We start from the raw sequence: 20,745 nt of genomic DNA on the forward strand, positions 1-20,745 counted from the left end.
TGGGTGTAATATGTGGGAGGTTGCTATGTACTGTATGCTGTGTATAATGTAAAATGAGGTAGGGGTTGTGTACTGTATGCTTTGTATAATGTAAAGTACTGGGTGTAACATGGGGGAGGGGGCTATGTACTGTATGCTGTGTATAATGTAATATGGAGGAGGGGGCTATGTACTGTATGCTGTGTATAATATAATATGGAGGAGGGGGCTATGTACTGTATGCTGTGTATAATATAATATGGAGGAGGGGGCTATGTACTGTATGCTGTGTATAATGTAATATGGAGGAGGGGGCTATGTACTGTATGCTGTGTATAATGTAATATGGAGGAGGGGGCTATGTACTGTATGCTGTGTATAATGTAATATGGAGGAGGGGGCTATGTACTGTATGCTGTGTATAATGTAATATGGAGGAGGGGGCTATGTACTGTATGCTGTGTATAATGTAATATGGAGGAGGGGGCTATGTACTGTATGCTGTGTATAATGTAATATGGAGGAGGGGGCTATGTACTGTATGCTGTGTATAATGTAATATGGAGGAGGGGGCTATGTACTGTATGCTGTGTATAATGTAATATGGAGGAGAGGGCTATGTACTGTATGCTGTGTATAATGTAATATGGAGGAGGGGGCTATGTACTGTATGCGGTGTATAATGTAATATGGAGGAGGGGGCTATGTACTGTATGCTTTGTATAATGTAAAGTACTTGATATAATATGGAGGAGGGGGCTATGTACTGTATGCTGTGTATAATGTAATATGGAGGAGGGGGCTATGTACTGTATGCTGTGTATAATATAATATGGAGGAGGGGGCTATGTACTGTATGCTGTGTATAATATAATATGGAGGAGGGGGCTATGTATTGTATGCTGTGTATAATATAATATGGAGGAGGGGGCTATGCACTGTATGCTGTGTATAATATAATATGGAGGAGGGGGCTATGTACTGTAGGCTTTGTATAATGTAAAGTACTGGGTGTAACATGGGGGAGGGGGCTATGTACTGTATGCTGTGTATAATGTAATATGGAGGAGGGGGCTATGTACTGTATGCTGTGTATAATATAATATGGAGGAGGGGGCTATGTACTGTATGCTTTGTATAATGTAAAGTACTGGATGTAATCTGGAGGAGGGGGCTATGCACTGTATGCTGTGTATAATGTAATATGGAGGAGGGGGCTATGTACTGTATGCTGTGTATAATATAATATGGAGGAGGGGGCTATGTACTGTATGCTTTGTATAATGTAAAGTACTGGATGTAATATGGAGGAGGGGGCTATGTACTGTATGCTGTGTATAATGTAATATGCAGGAGGGGGCTATGTACTGTATGCTGTGTATAATGTAATATGGAGGAGGGGGCTATGTACTGTATGCTTTGTATAATGTAAAGTACTGGGTGTAATATGGAGGAGGGGGCTATGTACTGTATGCGGTGTATAATGTAATATGGAGGAGGGGGCTATGTACTGTATGCTTTGTATAATGTAAAGTACTGGATGTAATATGGAGGAGGGGGCTATGTACTGTATGCTGTGTATAATGTAATATGGAGGAGGGGGCTATGTACTGTATGCTTTGTATAATGTAAAGTACTGGGTGTAATATGGAGGAGGGGGCTATGTACTGTACGCTGTGTATAATATAATATGGAGGAGGGGGCTAATTACTGTATGCTTTGTATAATGTAAAGTACTGGATGTAATATGGAGGAGGGGGCTATGTACTGTATGCTGTGTGTAATGTAATGTGTACTGCACAGGGATGGTTCTATGGACACTCTGGGTACGCACCAGAGTAGGGCACCCCGACTCTGTCCCGGTCAGCCACATGCAGAAAAAAGCTTGGGCGGGGGAAGTGGCAGTCTGTGTCTCAGCTGCCTGCACAACGCAATTGTGTTTGCGGGCGAGCTGCGGATCCTTTGCATAGGCGGATGCTGTTCCAGGCAACATAAGGACTCTGTTGAGCCTGCATGCATATGCTAGCAGTGGCAGCAGTGGGCGATGCCCCTCGAGTCAGCGGGCCAAGCTCCCAGCACCATCAAATGTCCTCACTCCTGAAAGTAATGTATAATAATGTGTTAGGAGCACTACTAATGTGGGCATAATGTGTAAGGAGCACTACTAATGTGGGCGTAATGTGTAAGGAGCACTACTAATGTGGGCGCAATGTGTAAGGAGCACTACTGATGTGGGTGTAATGTGAAAAGAGCACTACTATTGTGGGAGCAATGTGTAAGGAACACTACTAATGTGGGCGTAATGTGTAAGGAGCACTACTAATGTGGGCGTAATGTGTAAGGAACACTACAAATGTGGGCGTAATGTGTAAGGAACACTACTGACGTGTGAGTAATGTGTAAGGAGCACTACAAATGTGGGCGTAATGTGTGAGGTGCACTACAAATGGGCTTTTCCGTGAGACAACACCCCTTTAATTTTTTCAGGCATGCGCTTTTTGTGTGTGCAACAGTACTCCATGGGCGCCAAAGTATATATTCACTTACCAAAATAATTAGCCTCGGGCCGGCCCTGGGTGTAATAAGTGTGAGAATGGCTGTGTATAATGTAATGTATTATTGTGCTGTGTGTACTGGATGTAATATGTTTACTGTATATGTGGGTGTAATATCTATCAATCCCGCACCACTGTATATAGATTTTCGATTTCTCCGTCTCTTCTCACAAATGTACACGGTATAAGGTATAACTACATTATTACTCTTTTTTTATTTTTTTCTGCTTTTAGTGCCATAGGTTTTCACCTGCCATTGCAGGATTCACCCCTGAGTGGCAATAAATACGCCCATAAATGTAGCTAGACACGCCATTAGGGCGGAGCTAGAAACACCCCTCAACGGCATATCCTACTGCCACCTGGAATCTCCCTGAAACTAGTTTTCAAAAGTAGACAAGTATGCATTATGCGTAGTACATACAATTGAAATAGTGTATACATTAACTGTACTTTGGGGCAGGCTATAGTTTGTTACATGCTAGCTATGCATCCTTCATAGGCTGGAAACAATCTCTAAAATCAAACATTTGGAAACCCCGCTCCAGAAATCCTGTGTTTGCCGATGGCATTTTCCTGCCTTACAACATTACCAGTGCTGCATGCTCCGCAGTCACTTCACTTGCTCCTTGTCTAACACAATTGCATTACACCTTAACTCTCACCTAGAACGTCCTCCCCTACAAAACTCCTATTCTCCAGGCTTCATTGCCACTTTTACAGTCTATGGGCATAACTTAATATACATATGTAACCTCATTTCACTTCTTTCACAGGAGTAGAGAGCTTCCAAATTTAAACTTTGCCATAATCCAAGAGATCCCCCAGAGGTAACGTTATGATTTCATCAACTGTAACTTTTGTAGAATTAGTCTACAAAGCAGTGAGAACATGCCTTTAAAAATAACTACAAACCGGGTGATAATGTCAATTATTAACTTAAAACATAAAGCTATACACTGTTACCGTGGAGCCGCTATGGCCGCTAGACTTATTACACACACTACGGACTAAGTACGCTATTTGCGCACTGAGTAACGTATGGGTACGCACTTAGCGTAGCAGACGCTAAGCCGTGGGCGCGACGCACGGGCGGCACGTACGCTCACGGATTCACGCTTCGTACCAAGCACGCTATTGGCGTACTGAGTACCGTACTGCTACGCTATTAGCGTAGCAGACGCTGCGCCGTGGACGTGAGACACGAGCGGCACGGACGCTCACAGAATGATATACAGTAAACCTTGTTAACAAAACAATGTGTGGATGTGCTTATACTCGAAACCTTATTAGTCAAATACTGCAACGATGGAACGCCTAAAAACCTTAACAATGCTTATGCTGTTATAGCGATTAAGACGCTAAGAAAGCCCTTTGCAGGAAAGTGAAAACACAACACCAGGTTTTGCTAAAACCACAGGGCTCTAACACCTCAGTGGATTATTCAGAGAAAAAGGGGAAAACAGATACAAGTTATACACTACAAGCTAACAAGGAAATCTAAACAGAATAACAGAGAATGATGATGATGATGATGACTACAGAGAATATACATACGTGTGCGTTCGCAAGCGCAACCTGGATCCAGTCCTCAGCTATTCAGGTAGAAAGCCTTCAGAGTCTTGAGGCTGGCCAGGCAACAGTGGTCTTTTTATACACAACATGCATACACAATACAATGGTCCCTGTAATCTCATTGTTCATTGGACACAGGGATGTGTCTCTACATTACAGCAAAGGTCATAGGTGGATTTGAACAGGTGGGCTGGGCTGTGTCTTTCCCCAACTGCTCTGGTGGGAGGTATCCTCAGGATTCCCGCCGCATGTGTAATTTACAGCAAATACAGTTAATGTTCATAATCTACTTCTGTACATAACTATACGCAGGAGCGAGCGATCCTTTCCTAACTAACACCAGAATGTTACCCTTAAAATACCCTACAGCTGGATACTAGACACCACCTTTCAACCTTTATCTGACCCTTCCTATCATGCAAAGAGGAATCTCTCTGTCCAGGAACTGTTTAAACTAATCATACTCGCTGACATGGTCTAGGGGAATATTATCTACAAAATGCACTATTTGGGTTAAATATGCTACGTTCGAGTCGCACGCTACACGCTCACAAACTCCGCCATAAATACACATATCATGCGCACGATCGCTGGAGCGATCTTAAGCAACTTACGGGTATGTGTACGCACGGGGGACCAGGTGCATGAGCACCGTGCATGTGGGGTTAGTACAAGGGATATGCATCATGATATTTTTCGACTTTGACACAGGTTTACTTTTTTTCTTGTTAATTATTTTGTTTTATTTTCACAGAAGAAAAATCTCCTGAACGGAAGGTGAATCACACTTGGCAACTCCTGTACAATACAAGAGGGGATATTCAATTGTTTGAAAGGTCAGTTGGGTGTCTGTTTTTTCCTGTCTATAAGATAGGAAAAAACAGACACCCAACCGACTTTTCAAACATTTGAATTCCCCCCAAGAGGTTTTCTAGTTTTAACTTTAGACTTTAAAAAAAAAAATGTTTTAACTATTATAGTCCTTACATAAACACCATAATTGTAGCAACCAATTAGATATGCGGGGAATTCAATTAAGCGCATTAATTTATCACAAGCTACAGTAATTGATCTAACGGGGCAATCCAATTAGCCCCTAAGGCAGCCCGACACCAGCACTTTGAGGGGATTTTTTTTTGTGACCCACCCCCCCCCAAAAAAATCCACAAGTGCCCTGTTATTGCGATCGCAGACACGAAAACATAGATCCAAGAACATATCACAGATCCTGTGTTTTCGCTCAAAACCAGGTAATTTTACTGGTGGTAAAAATGGGCTTTAAATGGATTGCATGTGGAAAATATTTGTCATGGTAAGAACTTACCGTTGATAACAGTATTTCTCCTAAGTCCACAGAATAACAATGGGATATGATGAAGCAACAGCGGATTTGCAACAATAGGTCAAAGCTTTTCTGGTCTTCCAGCATGCAAAGGGCTCATCCATATATCACCGCCTCCAGGCTCAGGCAAATCAGTTGTATTCCAAAACTCAAGGCAGGAGCATCATAGATAGCCCTAATCAGGAGATAACACACATGCACACCCTTCCGTACAAGAAGGAAGAGGTTAGTGAGTAAAAGGATCCTCAAATCAGGTGCGTCAGGGTGGGATCCCTGTGGACTTAGGAGAAATACCATTATCAACGATAAGTTCTTACCATAATATATATTTCTCCGGCAGGGTCCACAGGTTATCCACAGGATAACAATGGGATTTCCCAAAGCAATTTAGTGGTGAGGACACTCCTGATAAGACAAGAGAATCCTTTGCCAGAATTCAGCGTCATGAGAGGCAAAGGTATCTAAGGCATAATGTCTAATGAATGTGTTAATGGAAGACAATGTGGCCACCTTACATATCTGTTCTGCTGAAGTACCACGTTGTGCTGCCCATGATGGACCTACTTTACGAGTCGAGTGAGCAGAGACATTAGCTGGAACACGGAGATCAGCCTGAGAATATGCTTCTGAAATCGTCATTCGAAGCCATCTTGCCAGCGTCTGCTTATCAGTAGGCCATCCGCTCTTGTGAAATCCATAGAGAATGAAGAGAGAATCTGTCTTTCTGATGGCACTGGTACGGTCCATGTAGATCCTTAATGCACAGACCACGTCCAATGATGCATCTCCCGCAGAAAGGCCCGTTACCTGGAAAGCCAGGACTACAATTTCTTCATTTAGATGGAATTTAGACACCACCTTCGGAAGATACCCAGATCTAGTTCTGAGAACTGCTTTATCTGGATAAAATATCTGAAATGGGGAATGACACGATAATGCCCCTAATTCTGATACTCTTCTAGCTGATTGACTGTGTAACAAGTCCTGAATCCTTGACTGAACCTTGGATATCTTGTTCAGTGGTAAAATTACTCTCTGAAGCCTTGAATCCAGTAGAGCTCCCAAGTGAGTCATCCGCTGTGACGGGACCAGAGACGATTTTGCCCAATTTATGAGCCACCCGTGGTTCTGCAGACACGTTATTGTCTGTTGCAGATGACATAAGAGCAATTCCTGCGTCTGTGCCAGGATTAAAAGATCATCGATGTATGGAAATATTCTTATCCCCTGCTGGCGGAGATAAACTGCCATTACCACCATAATCTTGGTAAATACTCTGGGGGCTGTGGCTAACCCAAAAGGCAGGGCCTGGAACTGAAAATGCTGTTGGAGGATAGCAAACCTGAGATAGCCCTGATGGGACAGTGCTATCGGAACATGTAGGTAGGCATCCTGTATATCCAGGGATAGCATATAATCCCCTATCTCCATGGCCAAAATGATGGAACGTAACGTCTCCATGTGAAACCGAGGTACCCAAATGTATTTGTTCAGCACTTAGAGATTGAGAATGGGCCGAAATGACGCATTTAGCTACTGAACTAAAAACAGGTTGGAGTAAAAACCCTGTCCTCGTTGTGCAGGAGGAACTGGAATGACTACTCCTGACTGAAGCAATTTCTGGGCTGTCTCTAAAAAAGCCCTGGCCATCGTCTCTACCTGAGACGGGCTGGTACAAAAAAGGTGCTTCTTGAAGGCAAACGCATAACTTAGAGATACCGCTTCCTGCACCCAGGCATCTATTGTAGACTACTGCCAGATCTATACAAACTGAAGATGTTGCCCCCCCCCCCCCCACACCCTGGGGTCCACAAGGTGGAGGCCTGCACCATCAGGCTGATCGCTTATTATCTGTTTTCCCACCGGCCCTCTGGTAGCCCAATGCTTTTTAGTATTACCAGACTTGTACTGGGGCTGCTAGCCATCACTTTTTCCTTTGGCTTTTCCTTGAGCTCGAAAGGGCCGAAAAGCCGGAACTTGACGTTTGAAATTGCATGTGGAAGGAAACTTGACCTTCTTAGAGTCTGCTTCTGACTCCAGAATATCAGTCAATTCATTACCAAAAAGAATATCTCCAGAAAAGGGCAAAGATAAAAAAAAAAACCTTCTTAAATTCTGAATCAGCTTTCCACGAGCAGCTATTGTTGAAGCTGATGCCCTGGAGTCAATAGTACCCATATCCAATGCTGCTTCTTTCAAGAACATTGTAGCCTGTTTTATATGTGCTATATGGGATTTTTGCTCTCTAGAAGCTATTGAAAAATCCCCCTCCAATGCATCAGCCCAGGCAGCCACTGCCTTTGCCATCCAAGCTGAAGCAATGACTGGCCTTATGACTGCCCCAGACAGGGAAAAAGGAGATTTATGGTAAGAACTTACCTTTGTTAAATCTCTTTCTACGAGGTACACTGGGTTCCACAGGGATAACATCGGGGTGTAGAGTAGGATCTTGATCCGAGGCACCAACAGGCTAAAAGCTTTGACTGTTCCCAGAATGCCTATCGCCGCCGTCTCCTCTATAACCCCGCCTCAGTGCACAGGAGCTCAGTTTTGTTAACCAGTCCAAAGCAGAAGCAGGTAAAAGAGACAACAACCGTTAGTAGCCACATACAATAAAATGCTCACGACAGGAGAAGGTACCAGTGGCTAATGCCATACAAACCCAAAGAAGCTAAGTGCGTCAGGGTGGGTGCCCTGTGGAACCCAGTGTACCTCGCAGAAAGAGATATGACAAAGGTAAGTTGTTACCATAAATCTTGTTTTTTCTGCAGCAGGGTACACTGGGGTTCCACAGGGATAACATTGGGGATGTCCTAAAGCAGTTCCTCATGGGAGGGGAAGCACTGTAGCGGGCACAAGAACCCGGCGTCCAAAGGAAGCATTCTGGGAGGCGGAAGTACCGAAGGCATAAAACCTGATGAACGTGTTTCACAGAGGACAACGTAGCCGCCTTGCACAATTGTTCAAGGGTCGCACCAGGGCGGGCCACTCAAGAAGGTTCAACAGACCGAGTAGAATGCTCTTTGATGGTAGCAGGAGCTGGAAGGCCAGCCTGTACATAAGCATGTGCAATCACCATTCTAATCCATCTGGCCAAGGTCTGCTTAATAGCAGGCCAACCATGTTTTTGAAAACCAAAAAGAACAGAGAGAGAGAATCAGATCTCCTAAGCAAAGCTGTTCTCTTCACATAAATACGGAGAGCCCGTACCACATCCAAAGACCGCTCTTTGGAGATAAACCAGGAGAGGTAAAGGCCGGAACCACAATCACTTGGTTAAGGTGGAAAGATGATACCACCTTAGGCAGATAACTAGGGTGAGTTCTAAGAACCGCCCGGTGACGTTGAAAAATCAGAGAGTGACCGACAGGACAAGGCACCAAAGTCTGAAACCCGTCTAGCAGAGGCAATAGCCAGCAAAAACAAGACTTTAAGCGTAAGCCACTTAAGGTCCACAGACTCGAGAGGTACAAATAGAGACTCTTGTAGGGCATCCAGAAAACCGACAAATCCCAAGGAGCCACAGGAGGAACATAGGGAGGTTAAATCCGTAAAACACCCTGAGTGAAAGTATTAACATCAGGCAGATTCGCAATTTTTCTCTGAAACCACACAAACAAGGCCATAATATGAACCTTGAGGGAGGCCAGACGAAGGCCTAAGTCCAGGCCCTGTTGCAGAAAAGCCAAAAGTTTAGCAGTACAGAACTTGTACGCATCATAATTCTTAGCGCACACCAGGTAAAGTAAGAATTCCAGACCCTATAATAAATCCGAGCCGAAGCCGGTTTACGGGCTTTCAACATAGTTTGAATGACCGCCTCAGAAAATCCCTTGGCCCTCAGAACTGAAGCTTCAAGATTCATGCTGTTAAAGCTGGTCTGGATAGATCCTGGTAGACACAAGGGCCCTGAAAGAGGAGGTCTGGGTGTTGCGGAAGTAAAAGAGGACGCTCTATCGAGAGATCCAGCAGGTCTGAGAACCAATGCCGTCTGTGCCACGCTGGAGCGATTAGAAGTAGTATCCTCCTTCTTGCTTGAACTTCCTTATTACCCTGGCCAGGAGTGACACTGGAGGGAACACGTACGGCAGGCGAAAGTTCCATGGAATTCCCAGTGCGTCCACGAACGCTGCTTGAGGATCCCTTGTCCTTGCTCCGAAGACCGGAACCTTGTGATTGTGTCGAGACGCCATCAGGTCTACATCTCGTAGGCCCCACTTGTCCACTAGGAGTTGAAAGACTTCTGGATGAAGACTCCACTCTACGGCGTGTATGTCCTGACAAAAGAGGAAGTTCACTTCCCAGTTGAGGACTCCCGGAATGAACACTGCCGATATAGCTGGCAGATGGCGTTTCGCCCATTGAAGGATCGTTGACACTTCCTTCATTACCATGCGGATTCAAGTGCCTCCTTGATGATTTATGTATGCCACCGTGGTGGCGTTGTCTGACTGTACTTGAATAGGCCTTTTCCGTACTAGAGGCAGGGCTAGTGTCAACGCATTGAACACTGCCCGCAATTCCAGAATGTTTATCGGGAGTAGTGACTCCTCCTCAGTCCACCGACCCTGAAGAGAGTGTTCCTCCAACACCACGCCCCAATTCCCGCAGACTGGCATCCATCGTCAGAAAGACCTAGTTGGAGATCCAGAAGAGACGACTCCTGCTCAGTTGCTGGTCCTGTAGCCACCAGGTCAGTGACAGGAGGACCTCCGGAGTCCTGATCTGGTGAGGCAGGCCATCCCATATGGAAAGGATTAACCTCTGTAGAGGTCGGGAGTGAAATTGAACGTACTCTACCATGTCGAAAGCCGATACCATGAGACCTAGTACTTGCATCACTGAGTGTATCAACACACGCGGGCGGGATAGAAAGCATCTTATCTTGTACAGAAGTTTCAGGACCTTCTCCGGAGACAAAAACAACCGCTGGTTGTGGGTGTCCAACAATGCCCCCAGCTGCACCATGTTCTGAGCAGGGACCAGGGAGGATTTCTACCAGTTGATGAGCCACCCGTGGGCTTGTAGGAATTGGGCCGTCAGTTCCAGATGACGAAGGAGAACCTCTTGCGAGTTCGCCAGGATCAACAAGTCATCTAGATACGTCAGGATCCTGATACTTCCACAAAACATATTATTTAAAAGGAATCACCTCCAAGGTCTTTTTAGAGTCCAGATCTAAAGACCAGGAACGCAGCCAGAGAATCCGGCGAGCCAGAATGTACGTAGTAGATGCTGCATCAGATGCCGCCTCCTGAATATAAGGAGAGGCTGTAATAATATATGAAAGACATTGTCTGGCATTATCAGGAAAATCAGACAGTAATTCAGCTTCAACTTCCTGAACCCAGGCTTCAATAGCTTTTGCCGCCCAAGAAGAAGCAATAGTGGGCCTATGCAAAGCTCCTGCAAGAGTATAAATGGACTTCAGACAACCCTCCACGCGCTTATCCATCGGTTCCTTCAGCGAGGTGACGGTAGTGACCGGCAGAGCAGAGGACACCACCAGACGCACGACTTGTGAGTCCACCGGCAGTGGTGTTTCCCAATTTTTACTTAACTCTGCAGCGAGGGGATAATGAGCTAGCATCTTTTTAGACAGGGAAAATTTCTTTCCTGGATATTCCCAGGATTCCTGACGTATGTCAACCAAGTGGTTAGAATGGGGTAAAACTAATTTTGTAACCTAAAACTTATCTGGTTTCTTAGAGATAGCTGGAGGCTCTTTGTCATCATCAATTTGAAGAATCAGCCTGATAGGCTCCAAGAGGTTAGAAACATCCACCTGTGTCAGAGATTCCCCATCAGAAGAATATGCATGTGTCTGAAGGGTCAGTGTAAGCACCATCTTCATCGGATTAAGTATCCGATACATGTGTGGATTGTGAGGAAGTAATGGCCCGTTTAAATTACCCCTTGGTCTTGGTCCTAGGCGGGAGAGGGTCAGAATTTGGTTTAGCCAGAGACTGATTCAATTGCTGTAACTGAGAGGACAGTGTATCTGCCCATGGCGGATTAACTGCAGAGACAATATGTGGCTGTAATGGCACAGGAGGTCCCACAGAGTGCGCAAGTCTTGTTACAAGCATAGTCAGTAAATTAGAGAAAGCAGCCCAAGGTGGGTCTTGATTTGCCCCCATTGCTGAAGACTAACTGTGGGGTATAGAACACCCAGTACCTGAACCCTCAGCTGTAATGTTTTACTCCCGAGCAATCCGTGGCGTCAGCACTGCATTATGCAGGATCAGCCATGAATCTATCACCCTGTTTAGCAGACATTATTTGTAAGCGTAACCTTAGGGTGTAATAGTACAATATAAGCAGACAAATTACCTGACAAAAAACCCCTGTATGTGTGCGACTGCAAAGCACAAACAGAAGATTTAAGAGGTATATGGTGACTGTAAAACACAGAGAAAAATACCAAAGTAGTATATCCTGTGAAACACTATATTATATACGAGAAGCCTGATGCACTTAGCCCCCCTCAGGGTACAGAATATAGGGACAGCAATATGTGTGAGATACACGGAATAGAGATCACACAACAGCTATAGGCACACAGTCACATGTACAATGCAGAAATGATCACAAACAAGTATAAAACTGCACTGGACTATCAATACTAAGTAACAGTACTACCAATTAAAGCTATGTAGGTTTATACTGTAGCTATAACAATGCATAGTAAAGACTGGATGTATATCACAGGGTACTTGTACTAAATATCCCTGTAGTAATGCACTTGTTCTCAACTAACATTGTCTAAATGACATGTAAAATACTTAAGTGTCCTGTAAATGCACAGTGCTGATGATGCAAACAGCTTTACAGAGGAGACTTTGCCCAGCAGTAACAGAATCAGCTGAGCATGTGTGTAATGGCGCCCAAATGCTGACAGGGAGTGAGGTAGACCGAGAGATGCAGCTCCAGGGCGGGAACATTTGCAGTAAATGGTGCCTGGGGCTGGGGCTACAGGTCAGAGACTTATCCCCTTGCTGGACTTCACCACCAGGTACTGAGGGCCTATGTCAAACGGATTATACCTTAAGCCGACCTGTGCCCCTTGCCCTGGTGGTCTAGTGGGGTCCCTGTACGGCCAGTGTCCACACCAGCGCACGCGGTCCGTCTCCTAGAGACCGCGCCGGATTGCGGTTTTCAGTGGGTCCCGCCTGGGGGACCCTCTTACCTCCACCCTATGATGCGGCCACGCGATCCTGGAGATCAGCAGCAAGTGTGTGTGCCTTGAAGAAAAAACAATACCCTCCGCTGTAAGTACCCGGCAACCAGGGCGCGGGAGTATACAGCGCCGCTGGGGGAGGTGAGGGTGCCGCAGAACGATATGTCAATATGACATATAGCACTTTTAAGTGCCTGTGCTGCGACCCTTGAAGTCTTCTATTCATCTTAAAAGCTCTTTGCAGGGCTGCCTAACACAGCCCTCCCTGTTAGCTGCCTGCACTGCAGGCACCAACTTACAAACTGAGCTCATGTGCAGGGAGGCGGGGTTATAGAGGAGGCAGCGCTATGCATCTTGGGAACCGTCAAAGCTTTTAGCCTGTTGGTGCCTCGGATCAAGATCCAACTCTACACCCCGATGCAGACAAATGTTTTTTAGAAAACCATCCACTCTCCTATCTGTGACATCATTTCATGATGTTGAAGGCAAAGGTAATGTAGATTTTCGCACTAATCGAATTACATGCATATCAACTTTAGGAGCCACCTCTCTTTTTAAACAATCCCCAGCTGGAAGAGGATAATTGGAATTCCATTTCTTAGGAATTCTACCCTTCTTACTGGGAGTAGCCCAAGCCTCTTCCATGGATTTCCGTCAGCTGATCTGACCCTGGAAAATTCAATTTTAACTGTTCTGGGACGTCTAAACACAGGTGCCATAGTTTTTAACACAGGCTCTGCTGAATCCTCTGAGGACAGAATGGCTTTCATAGCTTTAACTCAGCTATATCCACTGAGCTGAGACCTTCCTCCTCCTCTTCGTATGCCGAAGTAGAATTAATTGAGCTTTCAGATGAATCCTAATCTGAATCATGTGTAGCCTGTGAGGGTGAAGATTTACTTACCACCGGCTTATCAGCTTGTATCTTTTGAGAGGCTGCTGCTGGAAGTGATACACCATAGGTGGGGAGCTGCATGTAATGGTTAATAGTGTAACCTATACCTGGTACAGGAGTTGGAGGAATTATCTGTTCAGCTATACTGGATAAAGCCTGTGCAAACATAGCCCATGGTGGATCCATCTGCACCTGAATCTGCCTTCTATTTTTCAATAACCCCTGGTGGTAAAAAAAAAAAAAAATTGCACACAAACCACCCTGAACAAGATCCTGAGAGGATAACACAGCTTTGCAAGACAAACATGATATGAGTGTTGGTGTTGCTGTGAGTGTACCTTCCTCACATTTGCTGCTCTTCGACATGATAAATAATCAACAATTCCACAGTGTTCTACACAATTTGTGACTGTAATCACTTTAAGCTTCTTAAAGTAACATACAATCCGACCCTACACATGCACCAGCATTGAGGATCGGAATAAACAAAACTAACAGAAATATAGTAAAGTCAGCAATCACACTAGCAGTCAGTCACATGTTATACATTAGTATAATAAGCAATATAAGCACATCATCCACTACAACTACATTTTAAGTATGTAGGAGATCATAACCGCATCATGTTTAAACAGATCTAAAGTATTCAGACGCATTGCGAAAGAAACAGTAAATGTATACAGACTCATACAGTATGTAATAGGCACTTATCTAACTATTCATACTCAAAAGGGTAGATAGAGACTTAGTGCTGTATTTCCCATACTCAGTAGAGTGGGGTACAGGGAGACTCACCTCGCTTCCAGGACCGATCAATACATTAGCGAACGCTGAGTGGATCCAGATGCTACTAGTGTACACTGACGCTCCATGAACCTATATTGAACACAGACGCACCAGTCACACAGCAGCCTATGCTGCGACTGGGTACCCTGCTTGTACAGCGCCTGAGACGGTAGCGAGAAACAGTTCATGGCGGGAGACTCGGAGGAAACTGGTCATGAACGGGGGGGGGGGGGGGGGGTTAGTGACCAGGAGAGCGTCTGACTCCCCACTGCTGACATCAACCCTAGGGATTGCGGCCTCATACTATTCCTGGAGCCTCTGATCCCTAAGGCCTAGTGCTGGTGCACCCGGGGTGGCAGCCGTGTCAGCGACTGTTTGGTAGTCTCCTCCCAAAACAGTGCGGCTGTGTCCGTATTCGTCTACTAAGCGGAACCGATGCCTTACCTTCTCCCCGTGCTCTGGCCACAGCCTGGTCACTTCTGCTGGACCGGCTAGTATATCCGACACAGACGCCAGTCGAACAGCACTGTATGTGGGTAAGCGTTGTCGCGACCCGGCGGAGAGTTGTTGGAGAAACGCTTTCTAAGGTACATATAAGACGCTGTTTAGAAAGATCACTCGAGGAAAAAATAGTAAGACTATAAAAATAAAATAAGAAAGCTTAGGGCTGCTAAAAACCAGCAGGCCTCTGACCATGATCCGGCTCCTGCCGCACCAAACAAAAAACTGATTAGCCTGAGCCAGGAGGCGGGGATATATGGGCGGGCCAGTTGCATGCTGGGAGGCCGGAAAAGCTTTGACTGATTGGTGCAAATTCGCTGTCGCTTCGTCATATTCCATTGTTATCCTCTGGATAACCTGTGGACACTGCCGGAGAAAAATGTGGTGAAGACCTGTTGTTACCGCAGGCAATTGAATTCCCCTTATAATCTTTTAGGTGTAATCAAATGAATGGACTGATCACTTCAAATATTTATTCTTGCAAACCTGCCAGTAAGACTTGTGTTATAGCATGAACCATGGCACGGACTCCCGCAAAGGGCTGAGATGGTACCAGATCCAGATCTTCCTAGCCCTCACTGCGGTCATGGAACGGGTTTGGTTCACACGGGACCTGGTCAATTAGGGGATTCCCGCTTACCATCAGTAACCGCCTGTTACTGACTCCAACCACTGCGCAGTGGGCGGGTACAGTGTTGCCACCACCAGGCTCCTTATTTCCGTGGCACCTGGAACCACGCTTCTGCAGAGGCTTCTACCGCCGGCACCTAGCAAACTGCTTGCTGCTGTGTATGCGTCGACACACTTTTTGCCACAACTGCGAGTTGGCGTTGGCCAACCCCCACTGGTCACTACCCAGGCCGCTGCACAGTAGCTGACAGAAGCCGGAACTGGGAGACGCTAGGCTCGTACCCTGGACAGCTGGAGAACGGGATAGCTTTTGGAGCGTTCCTGTTTGTCACAAGATGAAGCGGTCGCCTTGATGCAAAAGTTGTTTATTTGCTCAATAGTTCTGCAAAGAACTTCTTCCCTGTTGCCAGGGGAAACAGCATAGAATTAGATGTTCACAGCAGAATGAAGTAAGATGGTATACGGTCTGTGGCTCGCAGGCCTATCTATTTTTATCTCATTTCTACACACCATAACACAGAGGGTAAGCCCGCCCTATTTTTTTACCCATTCAATCAAACTACCTTACACAATGTATAAAGAAATACATTTCAAAAGCAGATAACTATATAAATCAATTTCTTCCTTACTCTCACACAAAGTTCTGTGTCGTTTAAAATGTATCCTATTACCAACTGGTAAATTACAATTCTCCTTTGATGTATTTATCACATAGATTCAAAACAAGATTTATGGTAAGAACTTACCGTTGTTAAATCTCTTTCTGCGAGTTACACTGGGCTCCACAAGGAATAACATCGGGGTGTAGAGTAGGATCTTGATCCGAGGCACCAACAGGCTCAAAGCTTTAGACTGTTCCCAAGATGCACAGCACTGCCTCCTCTATAACCCCGCCTCCATGCCAATGAGCTCAGTTTAGTTAACCAGCCCAATGCAGTAGCAGGTACCAGAGACGACAACCGCTTGTAGCCAATTACACCACACACTCACCACAGGAGAGGGTGTCAGCGGCTAAGCCAATACCAACCCAAAAAAAGCTATGAGCGTCAGGGTGGGCGCCTTGTGGAGCCCAGTGTACCTCGCAGAAAGAGATTTAACAACAGTAAGTTCTTACCATAAATCTCGTTTTTTGCTGCGGGGTACACTGGGCTCCACAAGGAATAACATCGGGATTGTCCTAAAGCAGTTCCTTATGGGAGGGGACGCACTGTAGCGGGCACAAGAACCCGGCGTCCAAAGGAAGCATCCTGTGAAGCGGCAGTATCAACGGAATAGAACCTAATAAACGTGTTCCTCGAGGACCACGTAGCTGCCTTGCACAATTGTTCAAGGGTCGCACCATGGTGGGCCGCCCAAGAAGGTCCAACCGACAGAGTAGAATAGGCTTTGATGGTAGCAGAAACCGGACGACCAGCCTGTACATAAGCATTTGCAATCACCATTCTAATCCATCTGCCTAATGTCTGCTTAGAAGCAGGCCAGCCACATTTGTGAAACCAAAACAACACAAAAAGAGAATCGGATTTCCTAACGGAGGAAGTTCTCTTCACATAGATACGGAGAGCCAGTACCACATCCAAAGACGGCTCTTTGGAAGACAACTCAGGAGAAATAAAGGCCGAAACAACAATCTCCTGGTTAAGGTGGAAAGAAGACACCACCTTGGTTAAATAACCTGGGCGTGTCCGAAGAACCGCCCTGTCACAGTGAAAAATCAAATAGGGGGACTTATAGGATAAGGCACCCAGGTCCGAGACCCTTCTAGCTGAAGCAATAGCCAGCAAAAACAACACCTTAAGGGAAAGCCACTTAAGGTCAGCAGAGGTAAGAGGCTCAAACGGAGACTCTTGTAAAGCCTCCAAAACCATCGACAGATCCCAAGGGGCAACAGGTGGCACATAAGGAGGCTGAATCCTCAGCACACCCTGAGTGAATGTATGGACATCAGGTAGGGCAGCAATCTTTCTCTGAAACCAAACCGACAAGGCCGAGATGTGAACCTTGAGGGAGGCCAGACGCAGGCCTAAATCTAGGCCTTGTTGTAGAAAGGCCAATAGTTTGGCCGTACTAAACTTGAAAACGTCATGATTGTGAGACGCACACCAAGTAAAGTAAGCATTCCAGACCCTATGGTATATCCGAGCAGAAGCCGGCTTACGGGCCTTCAACACAGCTTAAACAACCGCCTCAGAAAAACCCTTGGCCCTCAGGACGGAAGCTTCAAGAGCCATGCCGTCAAAGCCAGACGGGCCAAATCCTGGTAAACACATGGGCCCTGAATGAGGAGGTCTAGTCGTTGTGGAAGTAGAAGGGAACGATCCAACGAGAGGCCCTGCAGATAAGAGAACCAGTGCCGCCTGGGCCACACTGGAACGACTAGAAGTAGGTTTCCTCCTTCTTGCTTGAACTTCCGTATTACTCTGGGCAGGAGGGACACCGGAGGGAACACATACGGCAGCCGAAAGTTCCACGGGATCGATAGAGCATCCACGAATGCTGCTTGAGGATCCCTTGTCCGTGCTCCGAAGACTGGAACCTTGTGATTGTGACGAGATGCCATCAGGTCCACTCTCCGGCGTGCACGTCCTGGCGACTGAGATAGTTCGCCTCCTAGTTCAGAACGCCCGGAATGAACACTGCTGATATGGCCGGCAGATGGCGTTCTGCCCACTGAAGAATCCTTGATACTTCCCTCATTGCCATGCGGCTTCGAGTGCCGCCCTGGTGATTGATGTACCACACCGTGGTGGAGTTGTCCGATTGTACTTGAACAGGTCTGCTCTGTATCAGATGCTGAGCTATTGTCAACGCACTGAACACTGCCCGCAGGTCCAGAATGTTTATCGGGAGTAGAGACTCCTCCTCGGTCCACCAACCCTGGAGAGAGTGTTGTTCCAACAACGCGCCCCAACCTCTCAGACAGGCATCCGTTGTCAGCAGGACCCAGTTGGATACCCAGAAGGGACGGCCCCTGTTCAATCTTTGGTCCTGAAGCCACCAGCTCAGTGACAGACGGACCTCCGGAGATAGGGAGATCATGTGAGATCTGATCCGGTGAGGCAGGCCATCTCACTTGGAAAGAATCAACTTCTGCAGAGGGCGAGAATGGAATTGAGCATACTCCACCATGTCGAAAGCCGACACCATGAGACCTAGCACTTGCATCGCCGAATGGATCGACACTTGTGGACGGGATAGGAAGCATCGGATCATGTCCTGAAGCTTAAGGACTTTCTCTTGAGACAGGAACAACCGCTGGTTGTGGGTGTCCCAGGTGTACCATGCTTCGAGCCGGAACCAGGGAGGATTTCTTCCAGTTGATTAGCCATCCGTGGGCTTTCATGCACTGGATTGCCAAATCGAGATGACACAGGAGAAGTTCTGGGGAACTCGCCAGGATCAACAAATCGTCTAGGTATTGTAGTATCCTGACCCCTTGACGGCGTAGCGTGGCTGTCATGACCGCCATAACCTTGGTGAAGACTCGCGGAGCCGTTGTCAAACCAAAAGGTAACGCCCGAAATTGATAATGAAGGTTGCCCACTGCAAACCTCAGGTACTGCTGATGAGATACCGCAATAGGAATATCTAGGAATCATCCTGTATGTCCAGGGAGACCATATAGTCCCCAGGCTCCATGGCCAGAACAATAGAGCGCAGCGTTTCCATACGGAACTTGGAAATTCGCACATGCTTGTTCAAGGACTTCAGATTGAGAATGGGTTGCGAGGATCCGTTCGGTTTCGGGACTAGAAACAGCGGTGAATAGAATCCCTCGGCCCTCTGAGTCAGAGGCACCTGTACCACCACTCCTGTGGACAGGAGGGAATGTACCACCGAGAGCAACGTGTTTGCTTTTGCCGGATCCAGAGGCACATCTGTTAGACAAAATCGATGAGGGGGGCGATTCTTGAAGGGTATGGCGTAACCTCGAGCAACGACTTCCCTCACCCAGGTATCAGAAGTGGTCTTCAACCATTCCTGGGTAAAATCTAGAAGTCAGCCCCCCACTCTGGGATCCCACAGAGGGAGGCCCGCCCATTCATGCGGCCGGCTTATCAGTTTTTGAAGCTGGGTGACGGGCGGCCCAAGCACGCTTCGGTCTGGGCTTGGCAGGCCTGGAAGTACGGGCTTGCTTTGGGTACGCCTGACCTTTTGCTTTACCTGGAGTACGAAAGGGCCGAGGGAAAGTACTTTTAGCCTACTGTGCGGAAGGAGCCGTACTAGTAGGCAGGCTGTTTTAGCAGTAGCTAGGTCAGCCACAATCTTATTGAGGTATTCTCCAAAGAAAATGTCTCCCTTGAAAGGAAGTACCTCCAGGGTTTTTCTGGAATCCAAATCCACCGACCAGGATCTCAACCAAAGGATACGTCTGGCCAAAACGGACGCAGTAGCAGCCTTGGCCGCGAGCACCCCGGCATCGGAGGCCGCCTCCTTAAGGTACAGAGAAGCCGTGCCAATATATGAGAGACATTGTCGAGCATGCTCAGAAGCATCAGAAGGTAGTTCCACCTCGAGTTCTTGAGCCCACGCCTCAACAGCCCAAGTCGCTGCAATAGTAGGCCTTTGAACAGCCCCAGACAGGGTATAAATCACTTTTAAACAGCCCTCCACCCGAAGAAACGTCGGTTCCTTCAGAGAGGTGACGGTAGTTACTGGCAGGGCAGAGGAAACAACCATATGCGCCACATGAGAATCTACAGGCGGAGGGGTTTCCCAATTTTTACACACCTCCGCAGAGAGACGAGAGCGGGCCAACAGTCTCTTATTCGGTGTAAACTTTGTCCCCGGATTTTCACAGGATTCCTGACGTATGTCAATCAGGTGTTTAGAATAGGGTAGAACCTGCTTAACCACCTTCTTATGCTTAAACCTATCAGGTTTCTTGGAGACAGTCTCAGGCTCAGAATCATCAGCCACCTGAACAATGAGCCGTATTGCTTCAATCAAATCAGAGACATCCACGGACGATTTCCCCTCCCCATCTGAAACATCAGCGTCAGTGTCCAAGGGGTCAGTATAAGCTATAGTATATCCTACTCGGAGGACGTGTCAGTTAAGGCCGCGGATCGGGAGGAGGTAATGGCCCTTTTAGAAGACGACTTATTCTTATGCGGGCGAGAGTGACCCTTAGATTTGGACACGGATCTGTTCAAATGCTGTAACTGAGTGGAAAGCTGATCCGCCCATGGCGGGTTCACAGCGAGGACCATAATCTGTGGTAGCGGCACAGGTGGTCCCACAGGGGGCGTCAATTTAGGTTCAAGCGTTGAGCACTGGCCATGCCCCCACAGTGATGGAA

At 46.7% G+C, this 20,745-nt stretch overlaps 1 protein-coding gene across 3 annotated transcripts in view; it reads right to left on the reverse strand.

The window, feature by feature from the left end:
* Positions 1 to 20,745, reverse strand: part of FOXJ3 (forkhead box J3) — an 886,133-nt gene that overhangs the window by 385,482 nt on the left and 479,906 nt on the right. The gene's annotated exons all lie outside the window — the stretch shown is intronic.

Source organism: Pseudophryne corroboree, chromosome 10, assembly GCF_028390025.1.
Source record: "Pseudophryne corroboree isolate aPseCor3 chromosome 10, aPseCor3.hap2, whole genome shotgun sequence".
NCBI lineage: Eukaryota > Metazoa > Chordata > Amphibia > Anura > Myobatrachidae > Pseudophryne > Pseudophryne corroboree.